Source organism: Citrus sinensis, chromosome 5 (assembly GCF_022201045.2).
Source record: "Citrus sinensis cultivar Valencia sweet orange chromosome 5, DVS_A1.0, whole genome shotgun sequence".
In the NCBI taxonomy this organism is placed as follows: Eukaryota; Viridiplantae; Streptophyta; class Magnoliopsida; order Sapindales; family Rutaceae; genus Citrus; species Citrus sinensis.
The window spans coordinates 27,598,407-27,621,727 of record NC_068560.1 but is presented as its reverse complement, the minus strand read 5'-3'; the positions used below and the strand labels follow the sequence as shown (position 1 = coordinate 27,621,727).

General features: G+C 35.8%; 1 protein-coding gene and 1 non-coding gene across 2 annotated transcripts in view; one reads left to right on the top strand and one right to left on the bottom strand.

The window, feature by feature from the left end:
• The window catches only part of LOC127902526 (putative disease resistance protein RGA4), a 39,498-nt gene that overhangs the window by 11,691 nt on the left and 4,486 nt on the right, over nucleotides 1–23,321 (bottom strand). The window lies entirely within an intron of this gene.
• Nucleotides 1,656–1,759, top strand: LOC127902852 (small nucleolar RNA R71). The gene has a single exon (XR_008055489.1). It is a non-coding gene; the product is annotated as a small nucleolar RNA R71 (small nucleolar RNA).

Here is a 23,321-nt window from a genome sequence, read left to right as displayed (position 1 = left end):
CATCTGCACTGTGAGGTTGTTTGGCAATGTTGAAGATGTTCAGCTCCATAGTCATGTTGCCGAAAGACAACTGCATATTTCCAGTCCTACATTGAATGTGAGCATCCGCAGTTGCCAAGAAAGGTCGGCCTAGAATAATGGGGATGTGCTTCCTTGAATCCTGTATTGGTTGAGTGTCAATTACAATGAAATCAACAGGAAAATAAAACTTGTCTACCTGGATAAGCACGTCCTCCACAATACCACGAGGTATTTTCGTGGACCGATCTGCAAGCTGTAACACCACTGGAGTTGGGTGTAATTCTCCAAGTCCAAGTTCCAAAAATACAGAGTAAGGCAACAAATTTACACTAGCTCCTAAATCCAACAAAGCATTCTCAATTGTGTGGTTCCCTATGCTACATGAGATAGTGGGGGAGCCTGGGTCTTTGCATTTTAGAGGAATTTTATGTTGGAGGATAGAACTAACGTTTTCTGTTAAAAATGCCTTCTTTTGAACATGCATATTTCTTTTTTTAGTACAAAGGTCTTTAAGAAACTTGGCATAAGATGGAACTTGTTTAATAGCATCAAGTAAAGGGATGTTAACACTTACCTGTTTGAAGATTTCGAGAATCTCACCTGTGGATTTTCCCTTTTTGCCTTTAGCTAACCTTTGGGGAAATGGAGCTTTCGGAACATATTCTCGTGGGTTGGTTTCTTCTTTCTCCTCCGGTGATGATTCCTCAACATTCACAGGTACAATTTGATTTTCTTTTGTCACCGGCATCTCCACTTTGTTGTCGACTTCTTTTCCTTTTCGCAAGGTCATGACGGCTTTGACCTCTCCATGCTGCTGTGGTGAACTGGTACTTGCTTCATGCACTCCTTTAGGGTTAGGCACTGGTTGACTTGGAAACTTACCTTTCTCAACGGTCATTGCCAAGGTCTGAACTGAAGAAGCAAGCTGTCCCACCATCTTCTCGAGGCTTGAAACTGATTGGGCTTGTGAATTAAAGCCTGCTCTCAACTCATTTCGTAGTCCATCAATGGTGCGGTTCTGTTGCTCAATCGTGGAGTGAGTAAGATTCTTAAGATTCTGGAATGAATCCTCCCATGGTCTGGGCTGAGAGTAATTCTGGTTCTGATTGTATGGTCTAAATGGTGGCTGAGAGGCTTGGGGATTTTGAGAAATTTGTTGCATTGGTGGAGCTGGAGCTGCTGGTCCATTCTGTTGGAATCCTTGAGACCATGAAAAATTGGGGTGGTCTCTCCATCCAGGGTTATATGTGTTGGAGTATGGGTTATAATTCGATGGTTTTCTTATTACACCTATGGCATTGGCTTGATCTGAGTATGAGTCATGGTCATGTGATTCTGTTGATTTAGCAGTCGATAACGATGCTATTTGTCGAGCAAGACCTTCAACCATCTCCTTGACTTCTTTGATTCCTGAAGTTGATTCGCCAATTTGAACCTCATTCACTCCTTTAATTCTTCTAGTAGTCCTGAGTGATCGACTCCGTTGTTGGGAATTATCTGCTTGTCGCTGGAAGAATTCCCAAATTTCTGATGCACTTTTTGACATTAGCTCTCCTCCACTTGTTGCCATTAGCCATTCTTGCACATTTGGTAGTAATCCCTCCAAAAAGTATTGGCATTGGTGCCATTTTTCGTACCCATGATGTGGACACTTCAAGAGTAGCCCATTGAATCGCTCCCATGTTTCAAAAAACTGCTCGTCCTCTCTCTGGGTAAACTCCGAGATTTCCCTGCGAATAGCGTTGGTTTTATGCACTGGGAAATATTTATTCAAAAATTTTGTTACCATTTGTTCCCATGATGAAATGCTATTAGCAGGTAAAGTATTTAACCATGAACGAGCTCTATCCTTTAAAGAAAATGGGAATAATCTGAGTTTAACATCATCGTCTGAAAAATTTTCATATTTAAAAGTTTGACAAATTGCATGAAAATCATTCAGATGATTATATGGGTCCTCATTTTCTAGGCCATAAAATGTTGGGAGACAATTTAGCACACTGGGTTTTAATTCAAAACTCCTAGCAGCTACATTTGGGTATCTTATGCATGATGTGCTCAAATTAGCTAAGGGACTAAAATAGTCCTTAAATGGCCTCTCCTGTGGTGCTTGTAAATCCATTTTATTTTTAACGTGTTTGTGTGTGCGAAGTGTTTTTTCTAATTCAAGGTCTATAGGTTCAAGATTAGGTAATAATGACCTACGACCATGCATGCAAAATAAATAAAATAAAAATAAAGATGTAAACAAAACAAAAAATAAAGATGGGAACAAAACAAATAAAAATAAAGAAGAGGGAGAAATTACGATACTAACCTTATTGCGCTATTACAACCTTTCTATAAAAATACACAAAAATAAATACGTGAAATAAATTAACTAAAAATTAAATTAATAAAATAAGAAATTACAAAGAAAAAAAAATTGAAAATTAAATTACAGAATTTTAAAGAAGAAAAAGAAATACTAACCTTTAAATGCGGATGTACTTTTTTCTTTTTTTTTTAATAAAAAAGAATACAAGAAAACAAATAAAAGAAATTATTCACAAAAATTAATTCTATGAATTAAAATTACTTACCTCCCCGGCAACGGCGCCAAAAACTTGTTGTGCAAATTTTAATGTACTCGCAAGCGCACGAATCTATTGTAGTATAGATCAATGGTGACGAGTGTCGATCCCACGAGGAGGTGGATTTTAATTATATATAGAATTAATTTTGCAAATGGGTAGTTGGATTTATGGTGGAAATGATTTAGAATATGCTAATACTTAAATTAAAATGGCGAGAATAAATTCTAAAATTGGAATTGCAATGGCGAGAATAAATTGAAGATAATTCTATTGAAATGACGTACTTGGGTATTCGGATCCGTATCAACATGCATCATGGGCTAAATAATCCGTATTAATGCCAATTAAATCATGAGGGGGGAATCCACACCTCATGAACCACGCTCTAATCAATATGGTGCTAAGGGCTTATCGTGCCAAATAATAATAACCTTATACTAGAGAGCCGGTGTAACCAAGGCGGTATCTAGACAAGACTATTATTATTTGTCGACGAGAAGTCAAAACATCCACAAAAACTAGAGGGGAAGAGAAAATAAATTTACCAAATTAAGCCCATGACACATGTTGAGACTTCACCTTCAACCCAAGCTTGAAAGAAAATTAGCCACTCATAATTGAACTAGGGGCAAAATGGAAATTTATTAAAATACGAAGAAAATACAAGATAGAGAAGGAATTACAGAAAATGGATCCCAAAAATGGATTCAGGGATATCAAATTAGGGGGGGGAGGCCCTCTTTTTATAGATACATGGAGTAAATCATGGCCATCGGATTAAAAACAGTTTGGACGCTCAGGATTGCGCCACGTCATCAGTCAACAGTCCACGGTTTGACCACGCGGATGAACAGTAACACGGTTTGACCCGACTTTGAACAGTAACACGGTTTGACCCGGATGAACAGTAACGCGGTTTGGTTGAAAATAATCCTGTGTGATGCATGCACCGTATGCGAGATTTTTCGTCCACTGATATGCTGCCACGTCACCATCAACAGTATATAAGAATTTTAGTCCAACAGGATCGTGACACCTCATCAGTCAATGCCACGTCATCGGTCCGTCTATGTGAACAGTGTCGTGAACAGTAACGTATACAGTACCGTACACGTGAATAGTACCGTACAAGTGAACAGTGTCATTTTTCCTTTTATGCTCCTCCTAAGGTTTTCGACCGTCCTGAGTTCAAAAGTGATGTCCGTTTTGCCATCTGATTTCTCGTTTATTGTGAAATGACTATGATGCCCCTAAAATACATAAAATACTTAATTAAAATAAAACACATGTAATTAAATAACAAGAAGGTTAAATACATAAAAGTAAGGGTTGTTAGTAAGACTTGAAATGTAAAATGACGGTTTTCTCCTTTATAAATATGCATTTTCTAACACTCAACATTGATCCCGTAATACGGGCAACTGTTTCTTTACGTGTCGTAATTAAAATTTTACTTCCATGGAAACCACTCTTTAAACAGTTGTAGAATGGTTCCCATTTAGAGTAATCTTCGTTCCACACGTCGTCTAAGACAAGAAGAAATTTCTTCCCGGCAACATGTTTTTCAAAATATTGCATGAGAGATTGAAACTCACCAACATTAGGGGCAGAATCTGTTAGAGCCTCAATGATTGCTCTAGCGATCCTGAACTCGTCAAACGGATCTGACACACAGACCCATATTCTTTTTTCAAAATTCTTTTCGACATCACCGCTGTTGTAGGCAAATTGAGCAAGAGTAGTTTTGCCTATTCCCCCCATCCCAACAAGTGAGATGATACAGGGGCCTTTCTGTTCTTTACTACTCTCACATAACAACCTATTGACGAGTTCGTTCTTCTCTTTCTCTCTACCAAATATATCAGACTCATCAATTGAGGAGATAGTTGGTACTCGTTGATCCGCTCTCTCATTACTCTTAATAACATTCACAGCAAAACCAAACATGTCTTTCTGTTTGGCAATATCATCAAGAGTTTCATTGATTTCTTTTATCTTCAGATCAATATCACGACGTAAGACAATTGGTTCGCAGGCAAAGCAAGAGGTAGTAGGAAAGAAGGAACATACCTTCTTGTTAGGATCGAGAGCATCATTCTCGTGATCATATCGATTTGCAGTTTGAGCCTTGCAGTGTTCCACTCACCCAACACATCTTCAATGTCGTAACATGCGTCTCTGAGTTGATCGAGCCAGAGTCTGACAGTTTCCTCCTTTACTTGCCTATTCTCTGCATCATGGAGCACAGCTTGAATGGCTCGGAGATTGCTATTCAGCTTCTTCACTTCCTTTCCGACACCCATTACCAGCTTCACCTGTTCCTTTGTCTCTTGAGCTGCCATGGCAGTCAGCTGCTGCAAGAGAGGGGAAATGATCGCATCAACAACCATGGTGAAAGAGGAAAAAGAGAGAGAGAAGAGTTTTAGCAACAGTAATTAATGCTGAAAGAAATGAAGGAGCTAATAATGTGGTGAAAATGCAGCCGTATTCTTTCAATTCTTATAGTACTGCAAGCAAAATTCCGATTTAGAAATATTTCATTTCAGCCCTTTTGAAAGAAGCTGCTGTTATTATTATTACTATTTTTTTTAATAATAGCAAAGAGTGAAAATGACATACAGTTGTGGACACGAAATAATATATTGTTAGGTCCTACATCGGCGATTCACGCAGTATATGAACTTGACAAAGTTTTCTATGATCTCTTTTTAAATAATTGAACAAGTTGTTAGATAATTATACGTGTATTATTAGCTTAGAAATTTGACTCGTTTACATAATTAGTTGAAAGGAGAGAATGAACATACAATTAAACTCTGAAAACGCTGCCACATAATATTCTAAGATTCATATCGAACCGCTTTATTTAGATTTTGTCATTTTAGCAGATTTCTGATAGTGGGAGTTTAGAGTTTAATCTCTAAATTTGATTGTGAAGTGTGAAAAATCAAATAATCTTTTCTACTAGTGTTTCAACAATAATAGATGACAATTCATCATCAGTTATTTCTCATTACGTATAAAATGATCAATCTAGAGCTAGATATTCACATATTTTTCTATTTCTAATCATTTCAAAATTTAATATAAACTTTAAAAAAAATCAATCTGTAATAAAGTGACATAAATATAAAAAAACGAAAATAAAAAGTAAAAATTGCATTGCTGAAAAAAGACAAAACCTTTTGTTTGTTCTATTCATGGCATCTAAATATGAGAACTATGGGTTGATTGTCATTGTGAACTACCATATAATTGCAACGCGTGAATACTATCAAAGTTATAATAATTCATGGACCCATGCATCCTCTGTATTTCTAATTATTCCGCGTAGAAGACTAAAGTTTAATGAGTTATTTTCAGGGACCTCCCCTGAGGTTTGGTGTATTGACAGTCAGATAGAAAGTATTCATATAATTACAGGGACCTCCTCTGATGTTAATACAAAAATACGTATAACGTTATAATAAAGGGTAAATACGTAAAAATCAATTTAAAATTTAAAAAAAAACAAAATTCAAACAAACACAGCTGAAAACTGAACGGAGCAATGACAGCCCTTCACCACGGAAAGAAAACGTATACATGGCGAAACTTGCGGAGGAAGCGAGCGGTACAAGGAGATGGTCCAATACATGGAAAAAGTCGTCACCTCCGCCTCGACCGGTGAGGAACTCACTGTCGAGGAGCGCAACCTCCTCTCCGTTGCCTACAAAAACGTCATTGGCGCACGCCGCGCTTCGTGTCCTCCATCGAGCAGAAGGAGGAGTCACACGACAACCAGGAGTACAGATCGAAGATCGAGGTCGAGTTGACGGAGATCTATGCGGGATCTTGAAATTATTGGACCAGAAATTGGTTCCCGCCGCTGCCGAGCTCCTCGGAAAAAATGATTAAGCGGCCTCACAATCGCCAGCACGACTCCTTCTTCGACAAGATCCAGTGTTACCGCAACGTTCTACTCGTCATTTCCATCCCCGTCATGTTGATTGTCGTCATCTTGTTTCTCATGCCCGGCCGTGCCCCCTCCTCCGATGCCGTTATGGATTACGGTCTTAGCCGCAAGTTTTCCCCCAGTTTGAAGCTCTCCAAGAGTTACGCTGTTATTTTTTACGCCGGCAGTTCGGGCAGTCGTGTATATGTGCATTGCTTTGATCAGAACTTAGATCTTGTGTCAATTGGCAAAGATCTCGAGCTTTTTGTTCAGGTTATTTCTTAATTCATGATTTTTTTTTAAATTTGTTTTCAAATGAGAATTTAATATTAATTTCAGAATTACGGATTAGAATAATTTAGCTTATAGAGTTGTTCCTGATGCATTGTTTGAGGTTGGTGTTCAACCGCTAGTACTAGCAGTTTTGATTTAAGGTGCATACTGCAAAAGCACCTGAAATTGCTTTCTGGAGAATTATCAATTAAGTGCTTTTCTTGAAAACACTTTTAACTATATATATATTTTTCCCCCAGAAACGTCTTTTCCTAAAAGTGCTTATGGCAGAAGTTGTCCAAATGCTTTTCTTGATCTCAGAAAGCGCTTTGGTCTGATTCAACCAACCATTGCAAAAAGATAAAAGCGCTCACGATTGCATTTTTTAGTTGGTTTTAATTTTTGGCAAAGAGCTTGTGTTTGAGTTAATAGGGGTTCCAATAATACAATATGCTATGAGCAAAACTGCTTTATATGCATGCATAAAGCGATTGTTCTAGGTACGAACTACTTGGAGCTAAGTGTGTGTAATGATATGTTGTTTTATATAGTTCTGATCTAAGGTTGGTGATGATATTATGATTAAATCAGGTTAGTCATGGTGTTATATAGTTTTGATTTAAGAGAACAAAGGATCAGAAATGAATGCTAATAAGGCTATGTTAAGAGAGCAACCTCCTCTGTTAAAAATATATTTTGGCAGCAAGGGCATTTTTGCAATTTCAACAGTCAACTGACGGCCCACTTAACGGAATACTAACGTCAGGGGAGGTCCCTGTAATTATATGAATACTTTCTATCTGACTGTCAATACACTAAACCTCAGGGGAGGTCCCTGAAAATAACCCAAAGTTTAACGTGTGATTTTCAGATTCATTGTCAAGTGATTTGAACGTTTTAACAAACAGTGCTTAATTTTCTTTTTGATGGAGCACAATAATAACTTGAAGATTCTTGGAAGTTGCCTGCAGTTCAAATATTTTTCTTCAAACGAAAACCATCAATAATTTTCAAACTTAGAAGGTATTTATTTTTTTCCCATAACCCACCAAAAAACTTTTTCATTTAGTATTCTTAGATGATACTTAAGACTGCTAATATCTTCTAATTATCACCAAAAACTTTGTAACTTTGTAACTTTGTAATTTTCACTATTCATATGTAGTGGCAGACAGCGGTGGCCAATTAAGGGATGAAGACTACTACTCCACCGAGTAAATCTTGACACGTGTGCTTTTTCTAATTACATTTTTGCAATGGCAATTAATGCTGAAGGAAATGAAGGAGCTAATAACGTGGTGAAAATGCTGCCATATTCTTCCAATACTTATACTGCACGCAAAATTCCAATTTACAAATATTTCATTTCAAAAGAAGTTATGGCTATTGTTATTAAACTAACCAATTTGATTATTAAATCTTAATAATATTTGAATTTTAAGGTGCGTTTGGTATTGTTTTTGTCTTGGTGTTTTTTGTTTTTTAATAATGAAGCAATCTAAAATTTGTTTGGATAACCTGTTTTTAAATTGTATTTAATTCTAATAGAGAATGATTTGTTCTAATTTTCCAACAGAAGAAAAGTGGAAAATAGATAATTGATGTTTTTTTATTTTTATTCTTCAAATGAATCCCATAATCCTACTTGCACAATAAGAAAATAAAAAACCTATTTACTTTATAATACAATTTTTCAATTATTTAATCGTTTGTTTTTTTTCTATGATGGTAATATAGTATTTTAGTAATTTTTAAAGAACTTTGATATTCTCTAAATATATATATTTTATCTCATGTTTATAAAATAAAAAATTTACAATAGCAAAAAAATATATAATGATTAAAAAAACTTAGTTTGTTAAATTTTTTTCATTATGATATTTGTTTTCACTCTCATTCAACGTCTTCACTTTTTTAGACAGAAAATTATCTACATTTTTAAAATAAGTAGATTCCAGTTGTTAAAAAATTATCTACATTTTTAAAACTCTTGACAATGACATAAAACATTTTGTACTTCTTAAGTTGAAACGACCCGCCCCGCACCCCCAGGGCGAGTCTATCTAAACTCGTAAAATCGAATCGATACTATTTACGATATCTAAGAATTCTATAAAAATTTTGGCAAAATCTCCCTTATAAATACAACATCCCCAATCCTGCAATTTACAAAACAATACTCCCAAAATAATTCAATATTCTTCCATCCTCCACAACCGACTTCTCAAGTCAACATACCAAATACCACCCAAATCATTCTAATATTAAAATACAATGGTTATCCTTAATTACAAAATATAATAAATAAATACAACTCGCAATATCCCAAAAATCACAGTATTAAATCCACGACTCCTAGCACCATCACGTGGCCACAATTTCAAAACTAACATTCAATACTGGGTCGACTGATGTACCTGCAAATCTCCTGTGGAGGGGGGGGGAGAGAAAATATAATAAAAACGGAATGAGTATAAAACTCAGTGAACTCAATGAGTGGATAGTAATTTTGGAAAATCAATTCTTTTAAAATGATTAATCTTTCTCAAATCAATTTCTCAAATCAATTTCATTAGAATATCATAAGAACTTATATAAACTTATTTAACTCAAATCAGTCACTGAAATACTATATTACATAAATCTGCATAAAATCGATGAAAATGTAATACTTATCAAGTACTGAATACCAAAACTATCATCAAACAAGTACCCAGGGAAATAATCTCGTCATATCCGGACCTCAACGGACGGGCAATGACGTACTATCTGGGTAACGTCACGCCCCGGAGCTACACAGATAGACAGGGAAATACCATCTCATATCTCATCATATCTCTGCATGCATAATCTAGTCCCCAAAGGACAAAAGCGCCCAAGCACACGGCCCAAAGCCTCTGTGTGTACTCAGACGGGCCCCAAAGGCCTGTATCTCATATGTATCTCAACTATCTGTATCTCATGTCTGTATCAATGTATCTCTGTATCTCAATAACTGATCTGCAGTCCATATCTGTATCACTGTATCTCAATAACTAATCTGTATCCCATATATGTATCACTGTATCTCAATAACTGTCTGTAGCCCATATCTGTATCACTGTATCTCAATATCTGTATCATTGTAATAATCATACCGCATGCATATGCCCCAAAGACAAAAGCGCCCAAACACACGGCCCAAAGCCTCTATGTGTGTTCAGACGGGCCCCAAAGGCCTCTCATCTCATATCATTTATATCACTGTATCTGGAGGGGAAGGGTACTGTCTAATGATTTCAAAAACAATCATTGTACTCATATTCACATACCTCTTTACCATATTTTAAACCATACCACATTTGAATCCACTTTTCTTAGCTTTCAAATAATATCACTCTTTATTCAAAATCGATACGCAAAATCATTAACCAAACATTTTAATATAATATCAACACGTGAATAAAATCCATTTCGAGGAAATCACATTAAATCCATTTCAAGAAATTATTAAATCAGAACATTTAAAATACTTATTCCGCAAACATGCTTTACTATCATAATTAACTCTAAAAATATGTTTCGTATATTCCACTCACAGTGACAATGTCCAGACTCGGTGTCGACAACGTCTGCGGGTTGATTCTCGTTCGCGGATCCTCCTAATCAAGGAAACGCCATAATCATTCTCCGTAAACTTGAAATACAACCAATTTTATATAATAAATCTCGAAACGAATATCTATCAACAATAAACTATTCCCGCATGCACAAAATTACCGAAATACCCCTACATGCCAAAATTACCAAAATGCCCCCATCACCATTATTTTACCAAATTATCCTCTGAATCTTTAATTACTAAATTGTTCTCAATTCAGATTACATAAATAACCACAATGCCAGAAAATTACGAAATTACCCTCGGAGCGTAAAATTACCAAAATGTCCTTAACGACTTAAATTACCGAAGTACCTTCGAAATCTCAAATTACTTCATTGCCCTAACCTAAAATTACCAAATTATCCATTGATTCCACAAATTACAAATTCACCCTCAAGTTTTATGAATTTACCGAATTGCCCTTGAATTCAATATTACCAAAATATCCTCATATCAAGTTTACCAAATTAACCTCAAAATCATAAATTACCAACTTTATCCTCAATTTCAGCAATTACCAAAATACCCACAAAATCTGAAATTACAAATTTGCCCTTAGACTGTGAAATTACCGAAATACCCTTGCCGGTCAACGGTGACCGGACTTCAGTCAACAACGACAGGAAGCTCAGGTCTGATAGCTCAGACCTCGGTGAGTCCAACGGTGGTGGTCGTGACCTCCCACGCGCGTTGCCGGCGGCGGATCGAAGCTCCAAAATCCGCACGTTTCCGGTGATCGTTTGCAGCAACGACGGCGTCCCTGGTGGTCGTGATCAGTCGGAAAATGATGCTGATGACGTGAGGAGTAGAACCCAGCTGGAAGTGTGCCCAAACTCCGGCGAAATCGACGGCGGCAAAAACGGGTCTTGGCCGCGAGTTTTCGAGCTCCAATCGCCGGCGTTCTGGTCAGTTTCCGGCGACGAGGACAGCGGGGATAGGTCGGTCGGCTTCCAAGCTTCAGATCGGTACCAAGCACGGCCGGTAAGGTGGCCGGAATCGAGAGAAAATTCCGGGTCACAGTCGCGGGTTCCGGGTCGGGTTGCGGGTCAAACCGGGTCAAACACTCTCTCTCTCTCTCTCGTGCCTTCTCCCTCTTTCTTTGTAAATCAAAAACAGTTTCCCCCATTTCCATATATAAAACCCGATTTCTTTTTCTTTCTCTTTTTTTTTTTTCCACTTAAACTTGATACAAATTAAACTTATACCGGTCCCGTGATGAAAATACATCCGACTACTCGAACTTTTAATCGCGCTCAATTTATATAGGTGGAGAGTCAAAAATAATCGGGTGTGGGGTATTACATAAGTAGATTCCAGTTGTTCTTGTTCTGAGATTACCAAAAGCATTATAGCAAACGAAACCAAGCCAGCCCAGTTTCCAGTACAGGCAACAGCCCTATGCTATGCTAGCCTTTCGGTCTGAGTTGGCCCATTTACACCCTTGTGAACACAATGCCTTTTTGGTCATCCATCAGACAAGGTTGAAAAAGGAACTAAAACTGAACAGTAGAACAGATTACCTGGAGGTGATGGTATATGCAGCCGTTTGAGGCCTCCTAAAAGACTTCTCCTGATCCCGTGAAAGTTATGAATTGAGACAGTAGGCCAGTCTGCTCTTGTTCCCTTTCTGTAAACTTTCATTTAAAGCAGGACAGGACATTCGCGAATCACCCCTGCAAACCAAATCCAAGGCAAAATTGATCAATGCGATTTAGTAAGTGAGCCTTGAAAAGTCATTACACAGCTTAAAAGCCAAATGAATTAGGACTTGTGATTGGGGTAATGGTTTAAAGAATATAGTAAGCAATCCCCACTCAAAGCCAAAGTAACAAAGCAGAAGAATATGCTAATTAACCTCAACCGACATCAACTTAATTTTGATCGGCGACCAAAGCCTCAGTGGTCTTCTCAATTCCACCTCTGGTAAATAGAATGGGATCTGCACCAGCTGCTACCACCTGAATGAGTACCAAATAAGGCCCCCCCCCCCCCCCGTGTGAAGTTAACATCAAATGAAGGATTTTTTTCTCCCCAAAGAGCCATAGTTGACTCTTCACCACTACCACTATGAATTTCTACAGATAAACATTCTACATAAATATTGGGCAAAATCGTGCACTATATCATGCATTTTGCACCTAAAGATTTCACAATCGTCACCTCTGTCAAAATCCTGAAAGAATGAACGACTAGCTAAAATGTTGAAATACTCTTCATCAATGTCCTCCATCTCTTTGTGTCCTTTCTCACTAAGGTAACCTTCTAGTTATAGCTTACTCATAGCAAGTTTCACTACAAGAAAAAGTACCTACTATGACAGTCCTTTGTGTGACAGTTTTTGGTCTGGAGGCCTACAACAATAGAATCGTGATAGAAATATCGTTTATCAAGAAATTACGATATATTGGTGATATAAATATCATATATCATGAAACTATGATAGACTAGTGATAAATTATTTGGCTATCAAGAATGAAAGACTGATTTTTTATGTTGACTTTAATTGCGCGGGTTTGACTTAATTTTTACAAATATTATATTACTAAAAAAGAAGTGAAACGATGCCGTCTCAGTTGTATGTTTTGCAAGTGTTTGAGGAAAACATAAACGTAAATAACAAAAAACAATTAATAAAACGTTGCGTTTTGTAAAGGGGGGAAACATTTTTGTGAGAAAAGAGGGAAATTTTTTTCTAAGTGTTCAGAAAATTTGCAAGCGTTATTGTGGAATCTCAAAATCGATTAGCACACTTGTAGCAAACCCTCAAAGGCCGGCCATAGCAAACTAACGACACCCAAACACCCATCATTTCAAAATCATTCTGGTTGTTTCACTGAATCGTCTCTCTTTGCTGCGGTTGTCACTAAACCGTCTCTCTTTGCTGGGACGAAGTCAGTGCTAATCGAAACCCAAATTGGAATGAGAGCAACATCCATGGTACTTTTATTGACTAAAAGAAACACAATCGCTTACCGTGAAAGAAGACCTAAATCGTTGTTGCCGAAGTTGAAACCCTAGGCTTGACGGTGAATTGAAGCTTCACACCCACTGGTGAGTCATTGCTGCATTTGCATGTATTTAATTTTGACTATTTATTCAACTTTTATGTAAAGTAGTAAATAATTTGTAAAAAATTGAAATGTATTTGCATGTATTGCATATATTTCGGTAATCAATTTACTAAATAATTTCCCAGGAAGATATAATGTTGTTAATTTTGAGTTATGTTTTGAGTTGTAATCGTGCATTGCATAATGTTGTTAATTTTTTTTTATTCTAGGTAATTCTGATTTATATTCATGTGTTTGTGTGTGAATTTTTTTTTTTAGCTATTTCTGATATTGAAGCTTCGTTAAGTTAAATGAGTGTTAGTGTATGAAGATGGTGATAATCTGCAACTTATATATCTTTATGTTCTAATAGTTGATTCTTTAAATATTGGCCTGAAATGTCTATAACAAAGCATGAGGAAGTGAAATTTTTTATGTTCTAATAGCGCGGATTGATTCTTTATGTTCTACCACCACTTCAATTATAATGCTTCATTGATTCTTTAAATATCTTTATGTTCTAATAGCGCGGATTTACGATGTCGTAGGTTTAACTTTGTTTATTTCACATGGTGTTGTAACATTAGACAAATATTCTAAGTATGTACATTCTTTCTTTGTTTTATGTATATGTCAGGAACATTAATTATTAAGCCAGAAATGGATAAATCTTGGATTCAATGTAATCGACTGTCGACAGAATATGAAGAGGGTGTCCAAAAATTTATAAATTTTGCTATAAAAAATGTTGGAGGCAGTAGTGTCATTAGGTGTCCATGCCTTGATTGTGGGAATTTATCATTTGAAACACCTACAACTGTAAAAAATCATTTATATATGCATGGTTTTGATGTGAAATACGACAATTGGTTTTGGCACGGGGAAGAGATTCGTAAGAGTCCTTCTCCTCAAAGAGAAAACCATTTTCAGCAACAAAATATAGAGTTTGACAATGGTAATGAGTTAGAAATGGTTAATGATGCTTATAAGGGTTGTTGTGGGGACCCTAAGGCATTCAAAGAGTTGCTAGAACAAGCTGAGAAACCCTTGTACCTAGGATGCACAAAATTTACTAAGTTATCCTTTTCAGTGAAATTGTTCAATGTGAAGGGTAGATTTGGGTGGTCTGACAGTAGCGTTTCTGCATTGTTGAGTGTTTTAGCAGATGCTTTCCCTGAAAATAATGAAATTCCAACCTCTATGTATGAGGCCAAAAAGACAATGTCAGCTTTGGGCTTAGAATATGTTAAAATTCATGCTTGCCTAAACGATTGCATACTCTACAGAAAAGAGTATGAAGGTCTTTTTGAATGTCCTACTTGTGGGTTATGTAGATGGAAGAAAAAAGATGGTACTGTAGACCAATATAGGAAAGGGGTTCGTGCAAAAACTTTATGGTATTTTCCTCCTATACCTAGGTTTAAGCGCATGTTTCAGTTATCCGAAACTGCTAGGGAAAAAATGTAGAAACACCAAAATGTAAACTTAAACACAGTGGAAAAAATGTATACATTAAGCATCGGCTTTGGCTTCCTCATGGTCATAAATTTCGGTTCCAAGCAAAAGCCTTTGACAATAGTGTGTGTGATGAAACCCCTCCAAAACTGTTAAACGGGGAGGAAATTTCCAGCTGGTCGACTCTATTGATAATAGATGGGGGAAAAGTAATAGTAAAAAGCGTAAAAGTGAGAACAATGATGATCTCGTGTGGTGGAAGAAGAAATTCATATTTTATAATTTAGAGTATTAGAAGCACTTGCTTGTGCGGCATCAATTATATGTTATGCACATTGAAAAGAATGTGTGTGTGAACATCTATGGTACACTGCTGCATATTCTTGGAAATTCCAAAGATAGACTGAAGTCGAGGATGGATCTCTTGAAAATGAAAATTAGGCCCAAATTATCACCACAAGTTAAAGGAAACAACAATCGTACATGGCTTCCTCCTGCTTGCCACACCTTAACTAAGGAGGAAAAAGCAAGATTCTGTGCAGCTTTGAAAAGTATCAAGGTTCCTACTGGATACTCTTCAAATATTAGGAATCTTGTGTCAAAAAAGGACTTTAAACTCCAGGGTCTTAAGTCCCATGAATGCCATGTTCTTATGCAACAACTTTTGCCAATTGCCTTAAGGTGTGTGCTGCCCAAACATGTCAAAGAAGCTATCATTAGGTTATGTTTCTTCTTTAATTCATTGTGTGCGACTGTGATTGACGTAATAATGCTAGATGAATTGGAGAAAAACATCGTAGAGACTTTGTGCTTGCTTGAAAAATGTTTTCCCCCTTCTTTTTTTGACATAATGTTTCATCTTACTATTCACTTAGTGAGTGAAGTTAGACAATGTGGCCCCGTATATTTTCGGTGGATGTATCCTTTTGAGCGATACATGAAAACTCTAAAAGGTTATGTTCGAAACCGTAACTGTCCTGAGGGTTGCATAGCGGAGAGTTATATTGCCAATGAAGCATTAGAATTTTGTGCAGAATACTTGGAAAACATGCCCACAATTGGGGTTCCACCTGGACATGTGCAGAATTTAGAAATTGACAAGCCCATGAGTGGTGGACAAATGGTGGAAGTTGATCGAACTTCATTAGATCAAGCACACTTGTATGTTTTACATAACACTGAGGAAGTTCAACCTTATATAAGGTGATGTTATCTAACTTGTGTTATTTTAGTTTTATATTTGTCAAGTTTTGGTAGTTTAGGAACCTGAAAATTTTGTCTTTTTAACTGATTTTTAGAGAGCATGAGGATTGGTTACAACTTTTCCATCCACGAAAAAATGAGAAGTGGTTGCAAGATGAACACAACCGAACATTTGCAGATTGGCTAACAGATAAGGTTTTGATAACATTAGTTTAATTAATTCATTTTTTCCTTTCTGTTTCAGTTTGTGCTTGTTTAACATTATATTCCTGTCGATTAATAATAAGTAAATATGTTGATAGAGAACGGTCACGTTGTTACTCAAACAATCCGTTGGTTATCCCAAGGGCCTCGTCCTTATGTTTTCTAACATCCTGGTTATGACATAAATGGTTTTCACTTTGTTATAAGAGATCGAGACTTAAATAGAGTTACTCAAAATAGTGGAGTGTCATTGGTTGCACAATCAATTTTAGTCGCAAGTTCAAAAGATAAAAATCTTGTCACTTCTAACATCACATACTATGGAGTGATTAGAGAGATTTGGGATCTAGATTATGTTATCTTTAGAATTCCAATAATGAAATGTGACTGGGTACATACCAGAGGTGGTGTTATGAAGGATAGACTCGGATTTACTTTGGTAGACTTGCAACGAATGAGCCATAAATCTGATCCATTTATTTTAGCTTCTCAAGCCAACCAAATTTTTTATGTACCTGATCAGCTTGATAAGAAGTGATCAGTTGTATGTCAAATGCCTAGAAGAGGTAAACCCACACAAAGAAGTGAAGATGCAGTGGAATACCCTTCGTTGACTACTGAATTTCCAAGTGCTGATAACATAAACTCTATTGACGATGATGCTGCAATGTACGCCCGAGACAACAAAGAGGGAATTTGGATTGGACCTTGAATATCGTTTCTGTGTTTGTTTGCATGAGCTGTTTGTTGAGTTCTTCTCAAAATGATATATGTTAAGGTTAATACAAGAAGTATTTTATGCTATCTGTTATTATTTTATTTTGTGTTTGTAGTAGTTTTTATATGGTAATGTATTCTCATTATTTGATTTTGTTCTGCAATTGTGATATTCATCATGGATAAGGGAAAAAATGTCCCTGAGATTTCTTCGCGAATGATATGATCCTGAAACACCCCCGGCCGATCATGTCCCTGATCTTGATGAGTTTGGAGATGGGAACGAGGATGAACCTGAGAGCAGTAAACGAAGCAGAGGTGGCACTGTTGGGTCAGAACAAAACAAAAAGAGGAAAAGAAGTGGAAAGTTTGTGGTTAAATACAACAGCCTTGGTGTTCCAGTTGGTGAAGAAGCTATTGAGCTGGCTACATATATTAGTGTTTTGGCTCGTACATCAATTCCAATCCTCTACAACAATTGGCGTAGAGTTCTAGATGATACGAAGGAGCGTCTATGGGAGTCTGTTAAGGTATAAAATAATTTCCTTAAGACAATTACTCTAGTTTTATTGTTGCTGGAAAAATCTGAAAAATCTCACATTTTGAGAATGAAACTTGAAAGTGTACTTCGTGGTTCATCCTCGAAGTAGGATGCAAGTACTACAAGCCATCGGAGCTGCATTTCAGAACTTTAAGTACACTCTAATGAGGAACTATATTTTACCATTTGTTAATTACCGTAAAAGGCTTTTCAAGCCACCAGCACGATACAACACGATTGATAAGGAAAGTTGGATTAAGTTTGTGAAGGCAAGACTATCTGAAAAATTTCAAGTGAGTGTGTCTAATTCAAGTGTTAATAATATATCAATGCTTATGACATTTTTCCTTATGTGTTTATCCATTGTTTGTTTGGTTGTTTTAAGCAGAAAGTTACTGGTGCGAATAAACTTAGGCGGGCATAAAACAAGTTTAATCATCGCCTAAGTAGAAAAGGTTACATTGGGTTAATGCAAGAAGTGGTATGTACTGTGAGTTAATTGCTTACATTTTTCTACTGTTTAGTTAATGCAAATAATGATTGTTACTAACATTTTAATTTTTTATTAATGTTTTTACAGTGCTCAGAAACAGGCCTTACTGAAGAAGAAGTGGACAGGAGTGTTCTTTGGAAGAGAGCTCGGCAAATGAAAAATGGAGGATACCACCCCGATGTTGAACCAATTATTAAAAAAATCGTAAGAAATTTTTTGCTTACTACTGTAATTCTAGTTGTGATTACTTATACTTTGATAACATTAGCTTACTTAATTCATTTGTGTGGTAGGATAAACTGGAGATGGAAGCTAAGAAAAGAAAGATGTGGTCATCCGGAAAAAATGATATTCTCGCACAATCTTTGGGAAAAGCTCCAAAATGTGGTCATATGCAAGGAGTGGGCAAGTTTGTAACCCCGTCTCTATATTTTCAAACTTGCCAGAGGCCTACTGATAGAGACAGGCAAAGAGAGGACCGTCTATGGAGGGAATCAATTAACCGGCAGTTGGAAGAAAAGAGAAATAAACTAAGAAAAACACCTCGTTATTCAGATATAGCAAGTTCCAGCTACCCTCGCGTGCCTGGTGAAAACAATAATGCTGTTGGAGATTATGGTATAGAGTCCGTTCAAGCTGAAGCAGTTGCTGAAACACCAAAGGTCAATTTGTTTACTATTTTTACTTATTATTTCTAGATTTAGTTTGTTGCTGGATAAGGGTTGTTGTAGTTACTGTTCTTACCTGTTGTTTGTGGATTTAGTTTGCTGTATGTTTACTATTTATACATATGTTGTTTCTGGAGTGTCATTTGATACTGTTAACTACTTTGTAAGATAAATTTAGAGTATTTAGAAACTATTTATGCCAATCACACTGAACAATTATGTTTGAAGCAGCCTGATCATTTGAAAAATAAGAAGAAGCAAGGGACACCCAAAAACACAGTAGGTATGAACCAGCCAATAGTAAACTCTAAGAAAGAGACAGACATAGCAAACAAAAATAAGGATACACCTGCCAAAAAACTCTCTGTCATTGCAAGAAAGAGTCCAAGATTGAACCTAACTGAAATCCCAGTGGAGATGCCCGATGATTTGTTACAGGGAAAAAAATGGCAACCCTAAACATCAAGGCACAAAAAAACATTTGAACTTTGAATCAGCAGAACAGCATAATGATATAATAGAGATAGGACATACAGATGCTGTAAAACAGACCAAAGACGAGGGCAAAAAAGTTGCAGTGAAGCCTTTGCCAGCAAGGAGGAACACAAGGCAGCAGGAGAGGTACAACGAAACAAGATTCCGTTGCTGCAGTTGTTTGGCACAATGTGTGAAACTAAGATGTCAGACCAAGAATGGATTCCATATCTACTGGATGATGGTGTTTTCCAATTCGAAGGGATTAGAGCTCATATTGGAAGGCGTGACTGCAGTGCAGTTCTGTCAATGGATGCTACAGCAGTAAACGTAATCGAAGTCTATATTGCGTAAGTGATTCATAATCATTCTAGTTTTATGTGTACTTTTTATGGGAGTCCTAATTAATGGACTTTAACATTGTTTGGTTTATCAGAATGTTGTATGCTTCCATTCTCCCTGGGAAAAGAGGAGTGAAACCATTTGGATTCGTTCGTCCAGGTCTGGTTTCACTAGGCGAAGAACATAATCCTACTGCATCATTTGACCTTAGGGCACGTGGAGTTTGTGATCGATTGAAAAAAGCGAAGAAGGGACAATTCATCTTTATGCCTTATAATCCCTAGTATGCTCCTTTAATACTTTTCAACTCATATTAATTTCCTTTCTTGCCTTAATTTACTGAAATTGCTACCTTAATGTTCTTTCTTTTATTATAGTTATCATTGGGTGCTGGTCAGCTTTGATGTGTTGAAAAAAGAAGTTTATTATCTCGATTCTTATGGGGGAGATCCTGATGATGATTTAAAAGAGCTCATTAAATTGTATGTTCAATTTTTTTTATTACCATTGTCAATATAAAATTAATTTTACATAGTTTACAGATACTTTGTTACAATTTTTTTGTATACAGGTCTATGACAATGTTTATAGCACAAGAGGGTAAGGAGAAATGGAATTATAATAAGATGGTCAGATCGGTAAAGGTATGAACTATTACCTTAACTATAATTATATATTACCATGCTTAATTGTTATTATAATGAACTGTGCAATTGCTGATTGTGAACAGGTCCCACAGCAACCAGCAAGTTCAGTCGTGTGTGGATTTACGTCATGAGATTCATGAAAGACTTAATTAATGACTTCTCTTTACTAATGAACAATGTGAGTTCCTTGATCATAATTTGCTTCATAAAAAAGAACATGTCCTGTTTCAAAGTTTCACTACATAATATTTATTTTTCATAAATAGTTCAACGGAAAGACAACATATTCCGATGCTGAATTAGATGAAGTCCGTATTGAGTGGGCAAACCATTTTTCTGGAGTACTTGCTGTTATGTGAGGTAACCCTTACCTATTATGTTGTTATTGTGAGTTCATTGATGAAATAAATTAATTTACTACCTATATTTTACTTGGGCAGTTATCTAGCTTATTATACTTCTATGTTGGATTATGATGAAGATGGTGGGTACTGCTGGAGTTGGCTAGTTTTTTTCTTTGTTTGGAAAATAGCTCCTGGATATTGATGCAATTTTACACATTTCGGTTGTTCTTAGGTTGGATTTTCACGTTTGGGAACTGTTGGCCTTGTTTGATTAGTATTTTTGGCTCCTCTTGTGTTGCTGGAAGTATTGCTGGAAATGAACTATGTTGTTGCCTTTGTTCATGTTGGTAGAAATGACTCTGTTGTTGGTTTCCTTATGCTACAGGAATTGAACTGATCATGGTTCATTTGTGTTGTACATGTTGCTAGAATTTAGTTTTTAGGTTGTTACAATACTCTTCTTCTATTTATGTTGGACTTGTCACTCTGGAATTTGATTAAATTATGTTTGCTGACAATTATGAAATCTTAGTCAATGTTATCCATTTAAATTTCTTTGTCAGTGAATTTTTAATTGCAATATTAATTTTAATAATCTAATTAATTAGCTAATTTATGAAATATTAATTTCTAATAAATCAATTGCAGGATTGTTATTAAAATGATAATAATTTCATGGTGCAAACAAAATACCCATTTTTTTATTAATTTTAATTTTAAATTTTGATTTAATTGAAAAAATTCATTTAATTATAATTTGCATTTCGCGCCAAATTTAATTTTCTTGCCAAAAATTCAAAATATGGCGCACAAATTTAAAAAAAAAAAAGACCCAAATTCAAATTTATTATATTTCCCTCTAAATAAAGTTATGACAGTTATGTGACTGGTAATATCTACACATATTATGAATGGTATTGTTCTGTCATCAATTCTTGACGGTGGCTACAATGACGGTATGAACAACTATCATCCACCCTCTACTATGACAGTTTTTGCCTGTCATAGTAGGCACTTTTTCTTGTAGTGTTTGGAATTGTGCATTTTATCTTTTCGGCTAAAAAAAGAAATAGAAAATCAAATCCTAGGCCATACTCATCATCCTTAGTTTTGACGGATGATTGCTTGATTGGTGTCAAAATAACTTGTCAAATGTACTTCGCATAAAAATTATTTTTAGATTTAAGCGTTCGCATTTCATGTACGCACTTGTGTCCATATGTGTGTGGGTGTATGTGTACATAATCACTATCTGGTAAGGATTCTCATATTTTATCAAAGTGCAGGAATTTTTATTGAAAATTTTCTCTTTATATATGATTAAAAAATTATATTACTTTTAGCAACGACTTAGGGAATAATCCGTTTTTGGTTTGCGCTACTCGTCATTGCCTTATCAAAGTTGATCTAAAAGAACAGATTATTTTAGTATTTGAAAAGTGGACAGTTTTTAACATATTGAGTGTCACTATGTCAATAATCCACATTTTATAAATTAAAAAGGCTTAAAATATATTCCTTAAAAATGTCACATGCGTAAAAATATAACTATGTGTCTCAACTATATAAATGTAGTATTACTCATAAAGATATAAATATCAAAGGTGATCTCATTAATAAATGTAATACTAATAATGTCATTCGAAATGTGAATAATTTTTAGAAGAATTTCACTTCCTAAAAGTTATTTGTTATCCTCGTGCAAATGCATGAGGACCTCGTGCTACTACTCTCTCTTTACCAACTAATAATTTATCCTTATACTACTAAGATATCATAAAACCTCATGTTGGCAAGAAAACTCTATTATTCTACAAGTTACATGAGCTCTCACATTTTTCCTCTCGAGGTCTAGTTCAATTCTCACAAGCCTCTCAAACTTTCTTTAAGCACTAGCTTTTTTGTTATTCAAAGAAACACCTAATTGGCTTGACAAAATCTACCAGCAAGCTCATTAGTAACACATGCTACTTTACTAAGTCATCTCATGGGACCACATGTTGCACGTGACGTATGGCATAACTACACCTGTAATACCCAGCCAACTGATCTCTTATTCTTATATAAAAGACTTTAGCTATCCTCTTACTTTAGCATCATTGGTTCATTACCTTCGAACCTTACCACTTGGAACCTCCATCACCAATCTTACAAAATATTTGTTTTAGAATAAAATTTAAAATTTTTATTTTCCTCTAATTTCCAATTCTTTTTCTTTTGTTTTAAAGAACAATCTACAAGTTTTGAGTTGATAAGAGCTGTATATATATGTAATGTTTTTTCCTCTTTTCCTTCGATTTTATCATTAAGCTTTATCTAAAAGCAGTAAGAAAAATAAAAAAGAATCTAATAAGTGAAATATCAAACGGAGCTTCCTTAAAGTCAGTTGTTTAAGTATATATCGATTTGCCTGAAATCTTTATACTGTTTCGATTTTGTAATCTCTCTCTTTTCCTTTATTTAACGTATTTTTCATTATATCGCTACTCGAGTTGGTCTTTTACCTCATCATCATCAATTCAATTGAGCGATCGCTTTCCAATTAAACCAATGTGGAAAGAATATGGCCACCATTCATGATACCAACATTATTACGCTCAACATATTGCAAGATTTGCAAAGACCCCATCATGCTTGAAAGAATAAGCGCCGTTTCGCTTAGGCTTGGAACTAGTTCCTCCTAAACTATTGCCTTTTAACTCCAAGTTTCGGATGGGTCATGTGATACGCAACAAA